A 22700-nucleotide genomic window follows, 5' to 3' on the forward strand; every position below is an offset into this window, starting at 1 on the left:
CCACAGAAAACGCACATTCATACAGTATACACATGAGACCATTACAGTGTTCTGAGAACAGAGACAATTCTTAAAGTGTGTCCGGCTGATGGAATAGGTCTGTGGCTTATGACACCGTGTAGAACTAATGCAACTTTGTTACAGTCTATGAAATCAATTTATGTTTGGATACAGTCGCCAATATTATTAAAGCAACACAACAACTTATTTATTATTTATTAGTTATTAACAGTTCTTATATAGCGCAGCATATTCCGTTGCGCTTTACAGTGATACAACAAACAGGGTATTTACAGACAGTCAAAAGGTAAGAGGGCCCTGCTCGCAAGCTTACAATCTATAGGGAAATAGGCATTGATACATAAGGATATACTGTATACTGTATTCCTTATTGCATCGATTCCACCAGAATGCAAGGTTCTATGACTGGTTTTGGAATTTGATAAGCTTGCCTGAAGAGATACGTTTTTAGGGAACGCTTATAGGTTTGGACACTGGAGGAGAGTCTTACTGTGCTTAGGAGAGCATTCCACAGAGTGTTTGCAGCCCGAAGAAAGTCCTGCAGTCGGGAATGGGAGTGAGTAATGAGTGTGGATGAGAGATGCAGACTTATCAGCAGACTGTTTTTGTGCCTCAATCTCAATACACATGAGCTAAATGACCTTTGTGATCGCACTCGCAGTGAGGACTTATTTGCAGAATGACTGACGTGAATGGTGGGGGTAATATTATGTAACAAGACATTATAGAATTGGAAAATATTCAGCGAAGGACAGCTAAGCTGATTAAAGGGATGGAGTACATGTGTTAAGTAGAGAGACTAGCTGGTACTTGTTTCCTAGCACGGTGCCCATTGCATCGCATACCATAAGGCATACGATGGTATGTGATGCGATGTTACACGATGGCAGCCGATGTTATACAATTTTAAATTGTATACCATCGCATTGTATGCCATTATATGAGATACGATTTAAAATTGTATAAGCACCCTAATAAGTGTTTTCAATGTTAAATGTGCCCCCTATAAGATAAATAATTGTATAAGCACCGTAATGGGTGCTTACAATGTAAAAAGCACCCCCACGCCACCCATACTATCAACGCCAACCCGAAGTGTGGCGAGCGCAGCGAGCCCGCGAGGGGCGGTGGTACGCGTCCTACGACCTTCTCATACCCCCACTATCCACGTCGGCGTGAAGTTGATTTTATATAGTGTGGCGAGCGCAGCGAGCCACTTAGCCCGAAGCGTGGCAAGCGGACGCAGAATACATGTAAAGTAATACGCGTCCCCTTGCGGGGCACGCTGCGCTCGCCACGCTTCGGGCTCGGTGGCTCGCTGCGCTCGCCACACTATATAACATCAACTCCACGCCGACGTGGATAGTGGGGATATGAAAAGGTCGGAGGACGCGTACCGCCGCCCCTCGCTACGCTCGTCACGCTTCGGGTTGGCGTTGATAGTGGGGGTGGCGTGGGGGAGCATTTAACATTGTAGTTAGGGTGCTTATACAATTAAAAATTGTATAGGGTGCTTATACAATTTAAAATCGAATCGCATGCTGGCGACGTATATCGTGGGCGCCATGCTAGGAAACAAGTACCGAGTAGCCAAACTAGGAATGCTTACACTTGAAAAATTACATTTAAGAGGTGACATAGTTCACATGTACAAATATATCAGGGTCAGGGAGCAATATAAAGAACTATCAAGCACCCTTTTTACCTTAAGGTCAGTGGCCAGGACACAAAGGCATCCACTGGAGGAGAGGAGGAGAGGAGAGGAGGTTCCGTAATAAGAGGACCATAAGGAAAGGGTTCTTTACAGTAAGGGCAGTAAAGATGTGGAACTCATTGCCGGAGGAGGTGGTGATGGCATAAAAAATAAATACATTTAATAAACGGTTGGACAAGTACTTGATGGATTATAACATGCAGGTCTATAATCACCACGTTATGGTCTTGCTAGAACGATTATATTCCACTCAAAAGTATGAAACATTTTGAGTCTAAAGAGTAACTTTTTTTGTCTTCAAATGTAAAAAGATAAAGATATTGAAACATTATTAATCATATTTTATTGTGTTGCCTTTCTACCGATCATTAGTAATTGAACCATAGGTTGTGAGAGGATTGTTGCCAGTTTAATATACTCATTTTATATAGCAATTAAATGTTAATAACCCAGCCAAGGAAAGCTTGTGCAGTACAATATATCTGAGGTACTCTTTATTAAGGATTAGTACATCTCACCACCCATAGACCTTTAAATGGTTTTAATCCATTATTTTTATTGTCGAGGCCACTCCTGCAATGGGACAGCAGGACAGTCCCTGATAAGCAGGACTATCCCGCTGAAACTTGGAAGATTGGCAGGTACTGTGGGGGTTATTCATAAGTGATAGAAGCTGCAACCCATTCTGGGATGTCTAACGTCAGCATAAGTCTGTCATTGATTAATAGTGTAATGCCATTTGGGGGGTGGGGAGGCATGTCACCGCCATTTAATGGGAGGTAAGATGCCAAGAATCTCCGTCGTATGATGCAGATTTCTGGACCTCTGATGTCCATACTATAAAAATACACTATGCATGAACATATGTATCACTAAACAACCCTTCTTCTCCCCCAGGGTCACATGCATTAAAGTGATAGATTGGAGAATGATCACCTACCAAACAACTGCCCCTCCAACTTCTATTTTGCAAAGCCCGGTCTGTAACATGACAGTTAGGGGCTGATTGGCTGGTACTTTATCAATCTCTCCAATTTATCGCCTTTTACGGTTTCGTACATCTGGCCCATGTCCTTTACCAGCATGTAATATATTTGTATGCCATTGCTGAATTGAACAATACAGTACTGCAACACTATGAAGTACAGTCACTTATAAATGATTTAGCAGTGCACACAATGCCGATCTGTACGCACAACAGCGTTTGGGGGACAGCACATGCGTGAGAGGTTCATCACTTTGATTAACGACTTCAGTCCCAGGGAGGATGTAGCATGATTGATAGACAGGGAGCAATTTTTGGGAGGGGTATGGGTCACACTATGAAGATCTGAGATACATTAGGTTGACCACTAGAGGTCAACAGAGTTTAGGTTGACACATAAAATAGGTCGACATGGCTAAGGTGGACCGGGTCGGCAGGTCAACACAATCATTAGTTCGACAACAAGGAGGTCTACAGTGAAATGGTCAGCATGAGTTTCTCTGGTTTTACTTTTTCATGCATCTCTAAGCCTTCCCCTGCATCTCTGTATGCAATTAGTACATGCTCCAGTTCAGGCAGCCATTTTCATCAACTCTTCAATGTTCAAATTCAATGTTGTTCAATTAGGGGCAGATGTATGAAGCAGTGATAAGGGAGAAGATGAGCCAGAGGAGAAGTGGCCCATGGCAACCAATCAGCTGCTCTGTATAATTTTATATTATGCAATTATAGATGTTACTGCTGTGCCGATTGGTTGCCATGGGCCACTTCTCCTCCTCCTCCCTTATCCCTATTTCATACATCTACTCCTGAGTCTGATATGCTTTGTATGTAAATGTCTGCGACATTCCCAGATTCCCTCTGTACAAATTGCAGCTGCGACAGAATTTGCTTGCACCTCTGAATGAGGCCCTATGTCTCTAGAATGCAGACCCACTCCACAATAATATGCAGTCATATGTCACTACACAGTTCAGGCTCAAAGCACTGCACACACTGTAAGCTAGTACAACATCTCAGGCCAGTATGGTTAGAAAGCTGCTCACTTACCCTTGGTGAGGTATAATGTATTCTGCACCCTGCTTGCTCTTCTGCTGGCCCACACACAGTCGCTATGAGGCTACTTTCATGGTTTTTTTCCCCATGTTAAGTACACAGTCCGCCCATATAACATTATATGTTGTACTCTGTCCTATGCAAATTGCCGTATGCAGAAATATGTCACTAAACAACGCCCCCTCTCTCTATATCCTTTAGGCTTATATAATGCAGTCATATACCAGTGTTGAATTCATCCCCAGGCCAAGCGTGGGGCATTCAGTTACACTATGTGCTATCAGAGGGCGGTATTCAATGAGAATACCTGCGAGGTGCAGCGAATCCTTTTTAGGATTCGCTGCACATTCGCCACGTTCCGGAGCCGGCGGGCTCCGGTATTCAACGTGTCAGGGGCTCGCTGCCCCTGACTGGCGAATATGAGCTCCTGCGGCGATTGCCGCAGGGAGCCTGAGGACGGTGCCAGGCAGAGAGATGGTAGTCTCTCTGCCTGCCCCAGAACTTTGTGGGGGGTAGGTGGGCTCCCCGGGTGCCAGGCAGCACAGGCTGCCCCCCGGGGGTGCCAGCAGGGGAGCGTATATTCACTACACACAATCGTAACGATCGGGTGCAGTGAATATATGAATATGTAATGAGCGGCTCGGCTCCGGCGCCCCCTGCTGGATGCTGTGTAAAAAAAAATATATATATATTTTTTTAAATTAAATATATATTCATGTGCTTACAGCACATGAATAAAAATAGCATGCCCCTCCTCAGAATAAAATTCCTGATTTTTTGACACCAAATGTAAAAAACAAAACACTTTATTTTAAAAGTTCACATTCCACTTCACCATAAAAAGATAGCGATTGCTACTCGGTGAATCATGGTGAAAAAAACCTTGAAATGTATTCGCCATGTGGTCATTGAATAGGGTGATTCACCGTTTTAGTCAGAAATTCGCCAAACAGCACAAATTCGCCATAAAAACCTGGCGAATCAGGCTCATTGAATAACTAATCCCTATGCCTCTACACAATGCATGCTAATTCCCCTATAGTAAGTAAGGTCGGACCTTCTTCTTACAGTATTATTTATATCAATATAATTCATTTTTAGGCATTTACAGTCAATGTTAACCCACTCGCTGTTCACAATATTGTTTTCATCGATATTGGCCAAAGGCTTATGGGTCATTGTGTCAACCAAATTTAGGTTGGCATACATTGAGTCGAGCGGTGAAGGTCCAGCGGCGTTAGGTCAACACATAAAAAAGGTCGACATAGCTAAGGTTCCACAGGGTGAAAAGGTTGACATTGGGAAGGTCAACAGTCAAAAGGTTGGAAAGGAAGACATTACATATAACTTAAACCTAGGATCAAGCATGGTTGCCAACATGTAGTGATCTAATTACAAGCTGATGCAAAGCAGAAAACAAAAGACTTGATCTACAAAATAGGCATTTTCCATGAGTTTTTCCAACAGATTCGCACTGGCAGAGGCGTAACTCTGGGAGGCAATGGAGTCATCTGCCCCCGGGCTCCTGATCCCAAGGGGGCACCTCTCCTCCCCTGCGAGTTTGAATCAGGTAATTGAAAGCCGGTAATATCACTTCTGTGGCTGACTCCCCCTCCTAACATAATTTTGGCAAGTGTCACACCCTGTATTAGAACCCATGACCAGTTTTATAGGGACAGACACCTTACTGATTGAACTAGGGGGGTGGCAATATTTATCTTGCCTCCGGGCAACTGGGACAAACTTACGCCACTGCGCACTGGTATGCTTCTTAATGAGTGTAGCCTGCAGGTGAATGAGCTAGTAGTGTGTGTAGATACAGCAGGTTCTGAAGGCAATACACCCACCCACTGGGCTGTCACAGTCATGTAATCTTTAGTTTGACCTGTATCACTCTGTAGATACAATAAGTGGATAGTTGTTACAATGGCATTTTCTTACCTAATACTAATTTCTTGATGAAACTAGATGGAATTTAGTAGTGGGGACATATGACCTCAACTAAAGCCAGATGCATTGGTGGCAGATATAGGATGCAGCTATAATACTAATATAGCCATCATGATTGCAATGATTTGCTGTGCAACAGGATGGCAGCTGTCATATTTGGCTGCTGCCTAAATGATCGCTTCACAGACACTTGCTGTGTGAAACTATTGTTGGTATTGAAGATGTAAGCCACCACTAACATGTGTTGGCATCTATGCATGCTGTTGTAGCTGATACTGGACTCCTTGTTATAGTTGATTTTGCAGATGTTATACAACTTGATATGGATTCACTGCAAGTGACATCATAGGGAGGCGGGGTCTAGATTGCTATCAACCCTAAAGCCAGAGGCAGAACTACCATTGGTGCAGCAAGTGCAGTGTACTAGGGCCCCTGAGGACTAACTGGCCCACTGATACCCCTGTCACCCTCTTCTCGTGTATCAGATACACAATTACTGTATGCCCTTCATCTTCCATCTTCCATGTCTAAACCTTCATGAGCATTCCAATTACTGGTACTCATCCTCACATTTGCATAGGGTTCAGAAATGGTAGAAGCCAGTTTCTATATGATTAAAGTGTCAGGATCAGTAATGCCAGACTCATTACCCCTGGACACCATTAGATTCTCCTCAGGACTCTGTGAAGTTTGGGACACACAATTTATACTTCAGTCTTCTAGAGTAATTCAATTGTTTTGTGTGTCCCTTGCTGGAAGTCTACATAAATACGTATGTGTATGTAGGGCCATATAGATGGGGGGGGGGTACTAATTACCCGGGTCCAGGCTTGCTGGAGGGGCCCTGGTCCGACCCCCTCCATCTCTCCCGGGCAGCTGCAGCAGCACACACATTTAGCATGTGGTGTTCTGACAGCAGGCTCAGCATGAGCGTCTCATTGACAACGTGAGAGCTCATGCTGAGGCTGCTGTCAGCACAGAACATGCTGTAGGTGTGTGCTGCTGATGATGATGATGAGGTGGAGGGATAATAACCCTCCCCCCTCGACTTAACTGTTTTTTTCACTCTGCCCTTAATAATTTTGGGGGCATGCCCTAATCGTGGGAGGTGGCCATGCTTCCCGCGATTAGGCCACACCCTAATTTTAACTGGGGCCCGGCATACCTCTTGGTGGCCCTGTGTGTATAAAGGGGCAACTCAGTCGTTGTTCAAATTTTTTACCCACAATTAATAATTGCTCAAATGGAGCCACATTTGAATTGCTTATACATTAGTTTAGATGCCCAGTGGCAGCGCACCACAAACAATTGAATCACCCCTTAGTGTTCTTTTGGTCCACCTATTGTCCTGTTTTTTTTTTTTTTACTTCAAATCTTTATTACTTATATACATATAAAGACAAATAGAAAAAAGACTTACAACATACAAACACGCATGTATAGTTACAATTCAGTACATTTTTGTTATATGAACAGGATACAATACAGTTTTTTGACTCATTGCGCCTTCTTCTTACTACCCTGACTTATGTTAAGGAAGGCTAGTCCTGTATGGCCAGCGATATCAAGTCTCTCCTCCATTAAATTAACCTTTAAGCAACCCTGGCCCTTCTTGAAAGATTTGGCAGATTCATATGTTTATTGCTACCTGGGTAGTTGTTTTTGAGTGTTGACCTGGTTGAGGGCTAGATGGCAAGAGAACCCACCAGTACTACTGGTTATTGCAGGATCTTTCGGGAATAAGTATTATCCACAGGTTATGGTCAGGGTGATGACCCCTGGATGTGTGGTCTGAATATACTTGAGAATGGGTGTAATAGTTCCGACCGGATAGTAATACCTTACCAACCAGTAATTTCTACAATTTAGTGAGGATAGGTGCATGTGTATTGAATGAACTTGTAGAGTTTACGCTAGTGATAAAAAGGAGGCAAGGAAAAGTGTAAAAAAAAAAAAAATGTAATATGTGTCGCCTCTACAGATGGTGATAGCCTTTATACTTCCCATTCTGTGTTTTTAATACGACAAACAAACAGTTTAACCATGTGTGATAACGTTCTAATTATTACCTCGTAATACCCCTAGCAGTATCTGCTATCTACTACGTAACGTGATTATTTCTATCCCATCCCATCCCGTCCCCCCTCGCCCTCCCCCATTACTGTCATTTGTGACTATCGTTGTGACATAGCTATATAAATTATATTTGAAAATACGGTACTTGTTTCCTAGCACGGCCACATATCTTGGCCATCGGGGGTAATTTGAGTGGCCTGCGACGCAACCGACGCGATGCCCCCGATTTTTCCATTGAAATGCATTGAAAACAGTGAAAAATCGGGTCGGTCGCGTCGTGTGCACCTAAAAATGCTTAAATGGTCCAGACGCGATGCCCCCGATTTCCCCATAGGGAACAATGTTAAATGCCTCAATTTACCCGCGATGACCACGATTTCCCATAGGAAACAATGTTAAATGGCTCAATTTACCCAAATCAGCATAGGAACAATAGTAAATGGGCCAAAAAGACCCCTGAACATTGAAATGTCCCCCCAAAAGTAGTTGACGCCACCCCGCCATCAACGTGAACCCGAAGCGTGGCGAGCGCAGCGAGCCCGCGAGGGGCGGCGGTACGCGTCCTCCGACCTTTTCATGCCCTACTATCCACTAGGGCGTGGAGTGAGAATAGAATAGTGTGGCGAGCGCAGCGAGCCACCGAGCCCGAAGCGTGGCGAGCACAGCGAGCCCCGCGAGGGGACGCGGATACCTTCACAGGTAAACGCGTCCCTTCGCGGGCTTCCCAGGTGTCCGCGTCGCCATGGACACCTGGGAAGCCCGCGAGGGGACGCGTATAACTGTGAAGGTATCCGCGTCCCCTCGCGGGGCTCGCTGCGCTCGCCACGCTTCGGGCTCGGTGGCTCGGTGGCTCGCTGCGCTCGCCACACTATTCTGTTCTCACTCCACGCCCTAGTGGATAGTAGGGCATGAAAAGGTTGGAGGACGCGTACCGCCGCCCCTCGCGGGCTCGCTGTGCTCGCCACGCTTCAGGTTCACGTTGATGGCGGGGTGGCGTCAATAACTTTTGGGGGGACATTTCAATGTTCAGGGGTGTTTTTGGGGCATTTACCATTGTTCCCTATGATAATTTGGCTAAATTGAGCCATTTCACATTGTTTCCTATGGGAAATCGTGGTCATCGCGGGTAAATTGAGGCATTTAACATTGTTCTCTATGGGGAAATCGCGGGCATCGCGTCTGGCCATCGCACCCGATTTTTTTAGCGGCCGCGATGCCCGCGATGGCCCCGATTTTACCTCCGATGAGCGCGATTCTGATCGGTGTGGCCGTGCTAGGAAACAAGTACCGAAAATACCTTTTGTCCTGTTTTAGAGGTAACAGATGATGCCTAAGTGTGTTTGGCTGTGGCTTTCATAATAAGCATTCAAGTGCATGACAGCAGTAGCATGACCATAACTTGCACATAAGGCCATGGTTATAGCCTTTGCCTGCCACTGCATGTGGTGAATGGCATGTTGGCGGTTATATTTCTCAGCAATAACTTTTAACTTTATGTTAGTGGTGATGATTTCCTAAAGATTGTCAACCATTCTATAGGTTTGGATTACCCCTTCTTACGCCTTTATCTTGCCTTTGCATTTGTAGATGTAGATGTAGATGTAGATGTTGACCGATTTATGAGTCATCCACATAAGGACAAGAACTTTTTTCTTTTTTTGGTGCACAGTTAACAGGCCACTAAAACCACAGTACAGTACAGTAATATATGCTAGCTCTCAAATAAATACAACATCCTCTTGGAATATCTAAATTAAATTAATAAAAACTTCAGAATTTATTATAAATCAGAAAAAGATGAAAAGATGTCTTCTTTGGAGTACCACTTATTCGGACATAGCACAGTGCTTTTGGTCAGCTAAGCTTGCAATCAAGAAAAGCTAAGAAAGAAAAGGGGGTAGCTGACGCAGTCAACATAACCCTTGAGATATAACGGGTGACATTCTATGGACTGCGATTTGTTTTTTTTGGTGTTAATTAGACCACAAAATGGCGATATCGCATTTTTCCTTCAAATCACCAATTTAATGGGATGCGCTAATGGACAGAAATCGCATATTATGTGCGTTAAGGCATGCTGACCAAAAGTGCGACATTAATTCGCATTTTTATCGCATCCAGATGTTTTCGTACAGAAAACTATACAACTCGCTTATTTAATGCTATGCGCATTTGCAAATCGCAATTTTTAGGTGTCTAATTATCGCACTTATTTCAGACCAGGGTCTGTTTGGCGAATGAGCCAGAACCCTGCACAGATCGCAATGTTCTGTGCAGGGTTCTGGTGTTAGAATAAAAAAAAACGGTTAAAATAAAAAAAAAACGAGCACGGGGTCCCCCGCCCGAGCATAACCAGCCCCGGGCTCATTGAGCCGGTGCTGGTGACATAAAATCAGGGTCCCCGACAAATCTGGGTCCCCTTGATTTCATGAAACCAGCACCAGGCTCAAGGTCCGGCGCTGGGTCCGGGCTTCGGGGCTCCAGGGCAGAAGAGTCCGGTTCCGGGGCCTTGGTCCTGGTCCCGGGGCTGGTCCTGGGGTTTCGGGGCTCCTGTCCTGAAGAATCCGGGGTCCGGGATCCGAGGTAGTCCCCAGGGGTACCTAAGGAATAAATCCTACTCACCTGGTCCCCGGCGACGACCTGGGCATCCTCTCCGGCTGAAGCGCTGCTCCCATCTAGTACCCGGCTTACAGGACTTCACTGGAGCAGAGATGTTTCTTCCTCGGCGTCTCCAGTCAGAATGATTTCTGGCCAATCAGGAGCCGAGAAAGTCGATCCAGGGACCGACCTACGGGCTCAAGGTAGGTAAGTATCAGTGTGTGTGTGTTCTGTGTGTATTAAACTTTTATTTTTCAGGGTGTCAGTGTGTTTTCTTTAACTATTTTTTGTACTGCAGAACTACAAGTGCCAGCGGACCCTTTAATGCCCCGCATGCTGGGACTTGTGGTTCTCCAAGTCCCAGCATGCGGGGTAGGCTTGCTGGGACTCATAGTTCGCCAGTAGAAAACAATAGTTTTACTTCTTTTTTTTACACAATTCATCAGCCCGATGCCCACCGCCCAGGGGCATCGGGGACAGCCCCGGACTATCAGCATGGGCTGGTAAGTCCTGGAGGGAGGGGACCCCTTCATTAGGGGGGTCCCCACTTCCCCAGGACCCCTGCCCATGCTGACCAGCCAGGGGGTTAATGCTTTGGCCGCGGGACCTTATATAATAAGTGTCCCCCGGCTGTGGCATTACCCTGCTGGCTGGTTGGGTCCGGTGCTGGTTCTTAAAATACGGGGGACCCCTAGTCATTTTGTCCCCCGTATTTTGGGAACCAGCGCCGGACCTTGAGCCTGGTGCTGGTTTCATGAAATCAAGGGGACCCCGATTTGTCGGGGACCCTGATTTTATGTCACCAGCACCGGCTCAATGAGCCCGGGGCTGGTTATGCTCGGGCGGGGGACCCTGCGCGCGTTTTTTTTTTTTTACTTTGCGCTTTCCTGCAAACGTGCGATTTTCAGACATGAAAATCGCACATTTTCAGGACTAAAGACAGCGCACCAATTCGCTGCAAATCGCACCACTTCGCACTTTTCAGGCTCCAATGCGCATCACATTAAATATGTGAATTTTGACTGAAAAGTGCGATTTGAAAAAGTGCGATTTGCGGCGATGTGGTGCGCTAAAAAAACATGCGCATTTATCTCATCCCATAGAATGTCACCCTATGTATTTCGTACAGAAAACATATCTAGCTTTGTTTTTTTGAGCATCTTTCTTCATTAAAATATAACTTTTAATTGATGTATAAATACATAAAACATATAAGTTTCTCAAAACCCTAGCAATAATAATTTTTTAAAATAAAATATAAAATAGGTAGGAACTAGAGGGTGTGTTATAGCCCCCCCCCCCCCCCCTCCCAGATCCCGTCACCCTGCTTAGGTATAGCTAATGATAGAGCAAGTCCTGCAAATACTAGAAGTAGGTTGTTCTGAAAATAAATAGGCATTCCACTAGCAATACTGTATTATTAATTATGCCTATAGATAAATATATCTTTAAATGTTTGAGTTGATATATATATATATATATATATATATATATATATATATATACATTTATCCTAATAGCTGAGCTTCAGTGAATCCTGAAAAAATATATCCTGCTGTCTTTCTTGCAGTACTTCATCTTGTTACATTTTGTTACATAACTTCCAAATATCACGTTATCTACAGAATCTCTCTGCACAGTTAATGAATCACTGATTAAGTTTTTTAACTGTTTTTTTTTTTTTCAGTGTGGCATTGATTGGACACAATACAGCACAACAGGATGTATGTGATATGGGAGATTTGTTTTAAATACTTTTATTGTTTGTCACTGTGATAGTCGTCAAGAAATAAGGAATCTCCAAGAAGTGTTACCGTTCTTTTAGAACATCACCAAAGTATTACAATAATTCTCCTAATGTATTTTTAGATCAACCTTATAACATAAAAAAAAGAAATTGTATAGATATATTTATCTATAGGAGGAGTAAACAATAGAATTAAAGGTGTGTATGCACAGTGCGATTTTGAATATCGATTTTGACTGTATAGACAAAATTGATAGCAAGTTAGTCAAAATCAAACTGTGTGTAGCCACATCCGATGCCGATGAGCACAATGCAGCATGGCCCTCGCACAGCATTACTGGCAGACTAACTATTTCATTTATTTAATCTTATCTTCACTTTAACTGATACGTTCTTTTTTTTCTCTAGGAATACAATTATCACGGCTGTCTGGGATAACTTATCTATTCATTTATTTTACTGCTAATACATACATACATCATACATACATAATACATACAGGCAATGTTGTCTGTAATACACTGTATGTGCTGGCTGCCTTACCCCTGGATCCACAGGGCCGCTGTGTTTTAATGTGTATGGGCTACTGCTAAAGATACACCAAAGTCATATATAATTAAGAGACGATTATTTCCTATTAGACGTGATATACTATTCTCCTCAATTTAGTTGTTGCTTTGTAACAGGGTTGGGATCATTTGGTCTAGAGCATGATGGTCTACAGTCATTAGGTCCACACCATTAGTTCGACATGGGAAAAGGTCGACATGGGTCTAGGTCGAAAGGTCATTAGTTCGACAGGTCATTAGTTCGACAGGTCATTCGTTCGACAATGTCTAGGTCGACAGTGAAAAGGTCGACATGGGGTTTTTCACTGTTTTTTTTACCTGAATGTCAACACAGTCGACATGGACATGGACACAGTTTAAAGTGCACCGCATCCCCTCGCATCGCTCGCTGCGTCGGGTATGGTGCCTCGCTGCGGTCGACACACTATTTTATTCTCCCACCACGTCATAGTGGATGGTAGGGCATGAAATACTGCCTGTCGGCACATGTCGGCTCAAAAAAACAGTGAAAAACCCCATGTCGACCTTTTGACTGTCAACCTAGACACTGTCGAACGAATGACCTGTCGAACTAACGACTTGTCGGCCTAGAACCATGTTGACCTTTTCCTATGTCGACCTAGACCCATGTCGCCCTTTCTCATGTCGACCAACTAGTGTCGACCTAATGACTGTCTACCATCATGCTGTAGACCAAATGACCACATCCCTTGTAACATACAGTAACGCAATAGATATTCGCTTCAACACTTGCTCGATATTATTGTAACCATTACATTGCCAGCCCAGTCACCAGTACATATTAAGACTGAAGTGTGAATAATTGAAGGGAAATAACATACCCATTTGAACTGAGTCATATATAAAAGCATATATACAGTAAGAGTGAATCATTCATATGAGGTTTGCAATTGGATAGATTATATCCTATCTCTATTGTGACTTGGATCTATACAAAGCCAAATACTGTATTGTTACCAATATTCTGTCCTGTACAGCACAGTAGTGTATCACATACTACGACTATGTATCATCATATTTGTTGCTTTAGTGTCACTCCACATTGTTGAAACAAAAACATTTCTCATGTTAAACCAAATTTAATTCCACCACGGTATACTACATACCAAAATCAGCCTGGTTTTGTCTTAATTACTGCTTTAAAAATACGACCATATTCGAACAACGGAACCGATTCAGCCTCTGAAGCAGCGCTGCGAATTCGCTACCCAACCACGAATGCACCCAAGCCCTCCCGTGTGGCCACAGCCAGTGATGGATTTTTCTTCACTGTATATGAAAGAAGCTATTTCATTCTTAGCTACATTATTTCAGACTCAGTATTTACACTGTTGTAAGTTCATGGCCGATGACTTGTTTTTAACAGCCACTTCTTTAATTTCAGTTAAATATTTACTTTACTAATGGTTTAATAATTCACATTTTTTGAAGCCATTAAAAGTAAAGTTCATGACCAGTTCATAAATAGACAACTTGTTTTGTAACAGACACTTCTTTCACTTCATATACTGTATACATTATAGTGTGTGTGTGTCTGTTTGTGAATGTATGTGTGTGTGTGTGTGTGTATATATATATATATATATATATATATATATATATATATATATATATATATATCGATATACAGATGGAGCCAGCCTCCCTTTTGCTGGCGAATCGCCAGATTGTCTCCGCTGGCGATCCGCCAGCGGTGAGGCGTTCCATCTGACTGAGACGCGCGTGCGTCTCAGTTTCCGGGCGGCGGGGCAACGGGAACCCTGTCCATCTCCGCTTCAGGGAGACGGACAGGGTTAGAGGTGGGAGAGTGGGGAGGCAGTGGGGACCCCGGGTGACCGCCGGCAAGCCGGCGGGGACCTGAGGGAAGCGCCGTTGGAAGGGGACGCGCGTGCACGAGATGTCCCCTTTCGCAGATCAGATGGCAGCTGGCGGGGGATGGCGGCTGGCGATTCTTCCACCATCCCCTGCAAAAGCTGGGACCAGCTCCATCTGTATATATATATACATGTCTTGATAAAGGGTTTGTACCCGAAACGTTGGCACTAAGACCGTCTTGTCTACAGTTTGTTACCGCGTTTGACTGCCGCCGTGCAGTACTATGGAAATCTCCTGAGTGCCTCCACACATTGCACAGATATCTATCCCCTTGTGGGACGGAAAGGCACCTGAGTGTTAGTTTGGTCTGCGAGTGCCGGGAATCTCCGTTTGCTATATATATATATATATATATATATATATATATATATATATATATATATATATATATATATATATATATATATATATATATATATATATATATATATATATATATATATATATACATACAGCTAAGCGATAGCACAGCAACTCCATCCACTTGAAACATCAATCAGTATTTTCATCAGGCAATATATATACTGTATACCGATGATGGGTCCAGCACTACCAGATCTCCGGTGCCCTCACTGTGGAATGGATATGTTTGCAGAGACATAATACTGTATATACAGTATTTTTGATTGAGTGTGTGGAGGGGGGCACCAATATATATATATATATATATATATATATATTGCCTCCGGGCAACTGGGATGTGAACTTTTGCCATTGATCACGGCAGGGGCGTAACTCCCAGAGGCAATGGAAGCTCCCGCCTCCGGGCTCCAAGCTCTGAAGAGCCACCTGCATGTAAAGCAGCACCGGTGGGGTTCATAGCAAGATGCTAGGTTCACCATTGATCTTGTAATGGAGTTAATTGGCTCTATACCAGGATCCCTGCTAACATGTGCAACAGAGACAGGCAGGGTTGCCGAGATGTATACCTCATACCACGACAGAAAGACAATACTACTTCCAATGAACCTGTGAGATTCATTGGAACTTACTGTAAAGAGTGGCAATCTATCCAGAACATCCTTAATGGTCACCTTGATGTGCTAAGAACCGACCATGATTTGGCCGACACACTCGGTGACAAAGTCCAAATGAGCTGGCGCAGGAGTCGCAACCTCCGGGACACCCTGGTCCACAGTCATCTTGATAAAATTAAAAAACGTCCACCCCAGAGATTGGGATCGTACAAGTGCGGATCATGCAAAGCATGTATGTTCATGGTTCAAAAACAACAGTTTGTTGATAAATACAATCATACCTGGAAGATCAAAGAATATATTACCTGTGACACAGCAGGGATCATTTACAATTTAGAATGTCCTTGTGGAAAGACATATATAGGGAAGACCATCAGGCCCCTCAAAAAGAGAGTACTGGAGCACATCTCCAGTATCAAGAACGCAGAGAGAGACAGACAGGCCATGAAAATGCTCACCCCTGTTGCACGCCACTTCCTAAAATACCACCAGAGCAAAACAACTGGGTTGAAAGTATTTGGCATGCTGAGAGTCAACATGGGGATTAGAAGAGGGGACTTGGACTCTGAATTGTTGAGACAATAAACCAGACTTATCTTTATGATGGGCACCATGTCACCTAGAGGCCTCAACGAGGAAAACAGCTACTCTGCATTTCTGTAAAACCCTCTTTCCACAACTACCACTCTTTATCATGTGTTACCTATCCATCGTGTGTGTTAAACATGAACCACACTCCTAATACCTGTGCAAATCTGGGTCAGATCTTCTTTCATCTAAACATGTGGGTTAAATACTAACCACATGATGGTTACTAACACACCACCAATACCTGTGCAACTCAGGGTCTGATCTTCTTTCAGCTTAAAATGTCTTTCTTTTCCTCTTTTTACATAGGGACACCACTCCCTATTAACACTTAAATACCCGGGGACACCCGTATGTACCACTTGTACCAATGCCCACAGCATTGCACGTTTAAACTTTTTCTCTATGATATTTATCACCATCCCTCATTCTTCACGGGGTCGCCAATATTGATGACCTGACATAGCTTTTACAGCATGTCAACTTATTGGCAACTTATCCAAAAATTCACACAATTCCCAAATCATCTAACACTTATTTACTATATATCCTCAGAAAATATAATAATAATACTATTATTATTATTATTAATATTAATAATTTTATTTTTATTACCCAATAATTGTATTAAGCATACACTGTATGTCACTGCACCTTTTGTCACATTTGTGTTGATTTTCTTTGGTTGGCACCTATATTTATCACCCCCCCTTTTGTTACCCATCACATGTCTTTGTCTCACCAGGGGACCATTCATCCATGGTGACACATCTTACATGATATCACAAATATGAGCAATACCCTTTATCTATGTATGTATGCATCTGATACCTCCATGAATGCACAGGCATCTCTGACCCACACACACCAGACAAGACCTATGTCCCGATGTATATACATACACATAAACCTTGAGACATAAAATTTTCGAATAATCTGATACTCAATTCTGTGATTCTCACCAGATATAAAAGCATGGGCATGTAATCAGCATACTGGTAACAGTGAAATGTGAACCAGTCTCCTAAACCACAGTGATAATCTTGTACTAATGATCTCCAACGATTACCATGACAACCTGATGCTCAGGAACCAAGTGTGATAGGACCAGCACGGACACGTGACATGCCTCCGCCAGGTTACCTTGCCAACGATACACTATCCAACGTCACGTCAAATGGATTACACACCACTGGACCAGAATACACGCGCGTCACAGCTGCGCCAACCAACTGGGTTACCATGGCAACAACGCAAGACGCATCACCAGGGCAGAGGCACGTCACGAGCGCGCCTGTATTCACACGCTGGGAAACAGCGTAACCATGCCAACTATACACAGTAGCCAGCACTTACAGGACACCGTACAGGGGTCCGTCACATACGAAGCTCCTGATTGGACAATATTTTTCCCGCCAAAGTCTGTGGGGGCACGTCTGACCACACGCATTGTAATTGGAGCATTACACATTACTATAGGTATATAAACCCTGCTTGCGCTCAGACAGGTTGGCCCTGAGGAAGCTAAAATCTGCGAAGCGCGTGCCGGCTAGCGGTGTGCGGGCAGATGTTTGCACCTGTTTGTTATTTTTCTTACTAATGTATTTTAGAATTTGTTGAACAGTGTTATGCCGCTACAGCCCTTCTAAGGGCGTTCACTGCAGCCAGCTACGGTCCACCTGGAGGCGACTCCACTGGACTAGCATAGTGAATAATTTGGAGGCAGCACCGCATTACCTATTAGGCTCCCATATAAGGCATATCATACAGCCTATGGGAGTTCTCTCATTTAGTGGTGCAGTACCCCAATTTATCCTTAAGTGATTCAGATCAGGATTCTCCTGTTGGAGATAGAGTGATTTTCACCCATACGCTGTGATTACTACTAAGTGTATGCCAATCCACTTTTTTGATTTTCACTATCAACGATATACATCATGCTTTGACTGGCATAAGTGAAGCTGCGGTATATAGAGCAGTAATCTAAAGAGGTTATACCCGCTCTTACTCATACTTACCCGAGTATTTGGTCCAATTTAACCCATTTAATCATGAGCACACTGTTCCAAAGTTGAATCAGCACATCTAACAGGTTCCATCACAAACATCTGCCTGCCACCTTAGTTTTTAAGAGTGTTATCCCACCCTTGTTTTGTTGTTATATGTACTTTTTATCTCGCAGTTCTTAAAATAAATACAATAAAAGTTAAATTTTAAAAATCTTTATTGGTGCACCGATATAGGATATACTTTTCTTCTTTATTTTTGTCCAACTCTCGTGTCCGAGGTAGCACACCCCCATCTGTGTTACTGACTACTCCAGTTCATATCCCAATACTGAGGGGGTCCTCCAAATGTATTATTAGTTGTCTTGTGCGACCTACCACAAACCGCCCTGTTGCCGAGATGTATGCCAGGCCCCGGTAAACTTTTGCGGGCATGGCCTAATCACGGGAGGCGTCGCCACCTCCCACGATTAGGCCGTGCCCCCAAAATGTTTAGTGGGGATGAAAAAAACACTCTAAAGTTGAGGGGGGGTGTTATTGTCCCCGCCCCTACACAGCAGCGGCAGACACCTACAGCATGTGCTGTGCTGACAGGAGCAGGCTCAGCATGAGCTCTCATGCTATGAGTGAGACGCTCATGCTGAGCCTTCTGTCAGCACAGCAGGTGTGTGCTGCTCCTGCCCGGGAGGGACGGAGGGGGAAGAGGGTGGTCAGATCAGGGCCCCTGCTGGGCCCCTTCAGCAAGCCCGGTTAATTAGTACCCGCCCCCCTCTCGGCGGCCCTGGAGACAGGATGGCTCCTGCCTAGTAACACACAGCCTGCGCTGCAGCAAGTGATGGTGCTGGACTCTGAGATGATACTCAAAGATAACTGTTGGAAAAAAAACTCAGCAGGAGTCCTAATATTGGGGCAGATGTATTAAGCCTTAATAAGAGATAAATGCAAGTGCCATGAGGAGAGATAAACGCCCAGCCAATCACCTGCTAACTGCCATGTTACAGGCTGTGTTTGAAAAAAGTCAGTAAGGAGCTGATTGGCTGGACATTTATCTCTCCTTATCACACATGAATTTATCTCTTGTTAAGGCTTAATACATCTGCCCCTTTATTTTCTTTCTTTCTCTCTCTCTTATGCATGTGAGAATTGCACCTTTACTCTTGTCTCTCTTTTTTGTCTTTCTTTTTACTGTATTTCTCTTTATCTTCTCTCCTCTTTTTATCTCTCTTTTTGTCTCTTTCTTTTTGTCTCTTTGGCCCTTATTCTGATCGGTGCGTACTTTTCCGAATTCTTTCGGATGGCGTTTTTTAGCCGTCTGCGCATGCGTGGAGAACGCGACGCGCATGTGCCACGCATGGTCTCCGTACTTGTTCTCATGAATACCGTACAGAAATGTGCACCGCAATCACTCGGGCAATATGGGTGTGTTATGGGCGTCATGCGGAATGACACAGGGGCGTAGTTTCAAAGTGGGCTAAACTGGGCGGAAACATGGGCGGACACGGGGGAGTACACATATTTGGGTAGGCGTGCATTCGGACAGCACGCCGAATGCACGCGAACAAAAAGGGTAGAAATGTGCGGTGTCCAAAAGGTTACTCTTGCTTTGCGGACACCACTCGGTCATGCGCTAGGCAATCGGAACGCCTAATCAGGACAGACGCACCTCAACCAATGTCACCTGAACCCAATACAATCACATACTTTACCCATTACTTGTTAATTACACGCTTCTCACTGCTACAATTGGAAGCATTGCAGCTTAAAGGGAACATTACATGCTGCACTTGTCACACACTTTTACACTGCAAATAATGCACACAACTTAATATTAATAATACTAATACACATGGCACTTCTGCATGTATCAATTAATACAGACATTTGGGGGGCCAAAATAACATTTATTACAGAAACTTTGTTACAAATTGCAAAAACATCAAAAAAAAAAAAGGTACCATAACAGGACTAAAAAGAAATAATACAGAATAAATAGCCACAGCAGAATCATTAGGAACACATCAGGTGGCTTCACAACAAAAGTACAGCACCAACACTTCAAGTACAGCACACAGTAATGGTAGCCGAAACAGGGCAACAGGGGAACCAAACATGACATTTGAACCGCGGGCAAAAGTGGTGACCCTGGGCACGGATTTGGACACAGGATGCTGACACACACAGCTCAATGGAAGATTTGGGAAGACATAACGGTGGAGATTAATGGGGACACAAGTTCATTTGCGAGCACGTTTGCCCCTGGCAGGCTCCTTGCCACGTGCAGCAGCTCTTCGGCCTCGTCCACGGCCAGAGTCAGATGGTGGCTCATGTGGAGCACATGCTGGTGAGGGGGTGGATGATCTTCCCCCTCTGGCAGCAGGGAGTGATGATGTTGGTAATGCACCCGAAGCGGGTGACATTAGGGCCCTATTGCTGGTAACTAGCTCCACCATAAGTTCATTATGGCGGAGGAGGAGGTCATTTTGCCGCAGGGCTTGATCAGCCAGCACCTGCAGGCTAGCAGCAATAGCTTGCTGGCTGGCACTCATAGCCTGCAGGCTCGCAGCAATACTCTGCTGGCTGGTGGTCAAAACCTGCAGCACCTCCTCGGCCCTACGCACCCGCTCGAATGCCGACTCTCCCTGCTGCACAATACTATCCAGCACACGGCCCCACATGGACAATTCAGCCGCGGACAATCCCGGCTGCTGCTGCACGGGCCTGCTACTGGGGCCAGGTGGCACAGACTCCACAACCTTCTCAAGAGAATCTTGACCAAGCGGTGGGGATGCTGTTGAACGAGAAATTACCAATTACCACACATTCCATACCAAATTTTAAACATCTACTTATGGCCTGGCAAATAATTACCTTCAAGCGTAGAAGCCATCACTTCCGCTGGGGACTCGCTGTCTATAGTGCTCACCCCCCGGATCTCCTCCACTGCAATACAGCACTGGGCCATCTCTTCCAGGGGGGTGAGCTCCAGCTTGGATGGCATGGGGCCAGCCCCAGAGGTGTGGCTGTGTTCCCACCGCTGGGTCAATTTCTTCTTAAAGTTGCCTTTGAAGTCGTGCCACCTGCAATCAAAGTGTACATATTAATACATGTAACTCCTCATGTTTGCTGTAGCACCCATTGCAATCTGAAACATAATACAACATGTGCCTACTGACAACAAACTTACATTATATTCATTTTTCAAACCAACCCTTAGAAGATACAAAAACAGTCACCCTCCAATAACTATCAATTCAATGTCATGGCCAACATGTCTGTGCCTCCAAGCAACGTGAACACCCATTGACCAACTCCATCTAATATTAAATGTTAACATTACTGGACTTGTACTACTCAAATGTAACACACATGTACTTGCCTCTTCTTAACATGCTCCGTCTGACGAACTTGTGGAGCCACTGCATTAATCTCCGCCGTTATCTCCTCCCAGATCTTCCATCTCCTTGTGTGTAAATTGGGGATTTTTTGTTTTTGCAGAGGTGCAAAACAAAAGACAGTAAACGCTTTGTGGGCGCACTCTTTTTGTTAAATGATGTTTAAGATTGGTGAATTATGGAGTTATTTTAAAATATAACTTTTATTAGGAACTTAAAAAATGATCTGGCGCAAAAAGTAATTTTTCGATTTTATTTTTGTTTTATTTTGGTTTTGTTGTGTGATTGTATATTATCTGATTAAGTATTATATTTCAAATAAAAGAATTTTAATCACACTTTCATGTATCATTTACTGCATATCCCCATCCCTGGTATATGAACCAGAGTGGTCGTAGGCTGCAAAAATGAAGGTAATCCCCAGCGATAGAAATCAATTGGGGGAAGTTAGGCTACCCCTCTCTATCTCCTTGTGTGTGTCAACTTCACCACTGGGCACTCAATTAAATCACGTGCCCGGGTCACCAGGATGTCAAGCTCCCGCGGTTCATATGCCATGTTTCTTGTGGTTGGTTCCTCTGTTGCCCCACTGCGGCCACGGGCACGGCCACTGGCACGGGCACTGCCACTGCCACGGCCACGGCCACCGGTTGCTGTACCTGAAGTGCTGGGCTGGCTACTCTGTTGGGAAGCCACCTGCTGTGTTCCCAATGATTCTGCTGATGCTGAGGATGGCCCAGCTGCTGATTGGCCTGATGTTGATGGGCCATCTGGGTGCTCTGGGTTGAGGGGGACATAGGTGGTGTTGGCCTCCATGCGGGACAACAGATTCTGCACCACCTGGTCTTCCTCTGAGTTTGAGCCTGCCATGTTTGCAACAAGTGTTTGCCTTTCTAGATCAACTTTAAATACTATTTCTGTAATTGGCGTTTATCAGCTGCAACCTGCGTTCCGTACGGCCGCGTCCCGTACGCCAGCGTCAACCGTGCGGCGCATACGGCCCGCCCCTTGGTGTTGAAAAATATTTCCAAAAAACCTGGCAAAATTAGTAAGTCTGATTTATTAGCTAAATGCAGATTCCAACACCAATGACCAAATACAACTGAGGTCAGACATGAAATGTAT

The 22700-nt window shown here is 44.4% G+C and overlaps 1 protein-coding gene across 3 annotated transcripts in view; it reads right to left on the reverse strand.

Moving 5' to 3' along the window:
- The window catches only part of LOC146035959 (cytochrome P450 2F3-like), an 81794-nt gene that overhangs the window by 24085 nt on the left and 35009 nt on the right, over positions 1–22700 (reverse strand). The window contains exon 1 of one of the 3 annotated variants that reach the window (XM_083159687.1): positions 13844–14019. The exons of 1 other annotated variant lie outside the window; for it this stretch is intronic. The gene's annotated coding sequence lies outside the window, so the exon portion shown is untranslated. Of the gene's footprint in view, positions 1–511; positions 613–13843; positions 14020–22700 lie in introns of those variants that run through there. One more of the 3 variants, XM_083159686.1, reaches the window with a different exon arrangement.

This window comes from Crinia signifera, chromosome 9 (assembly GCF_055691185.1).
Source record: "Crinia signifera chromosome 9, ASM5569118v1, whole genome shotgun sequence".
NCBI classification, from domain to species: Eukaryota; Metazoa; Chordata; class Amphibia; order Anura; family Myobatrachidae; genus Crinia; species Crinia signifera.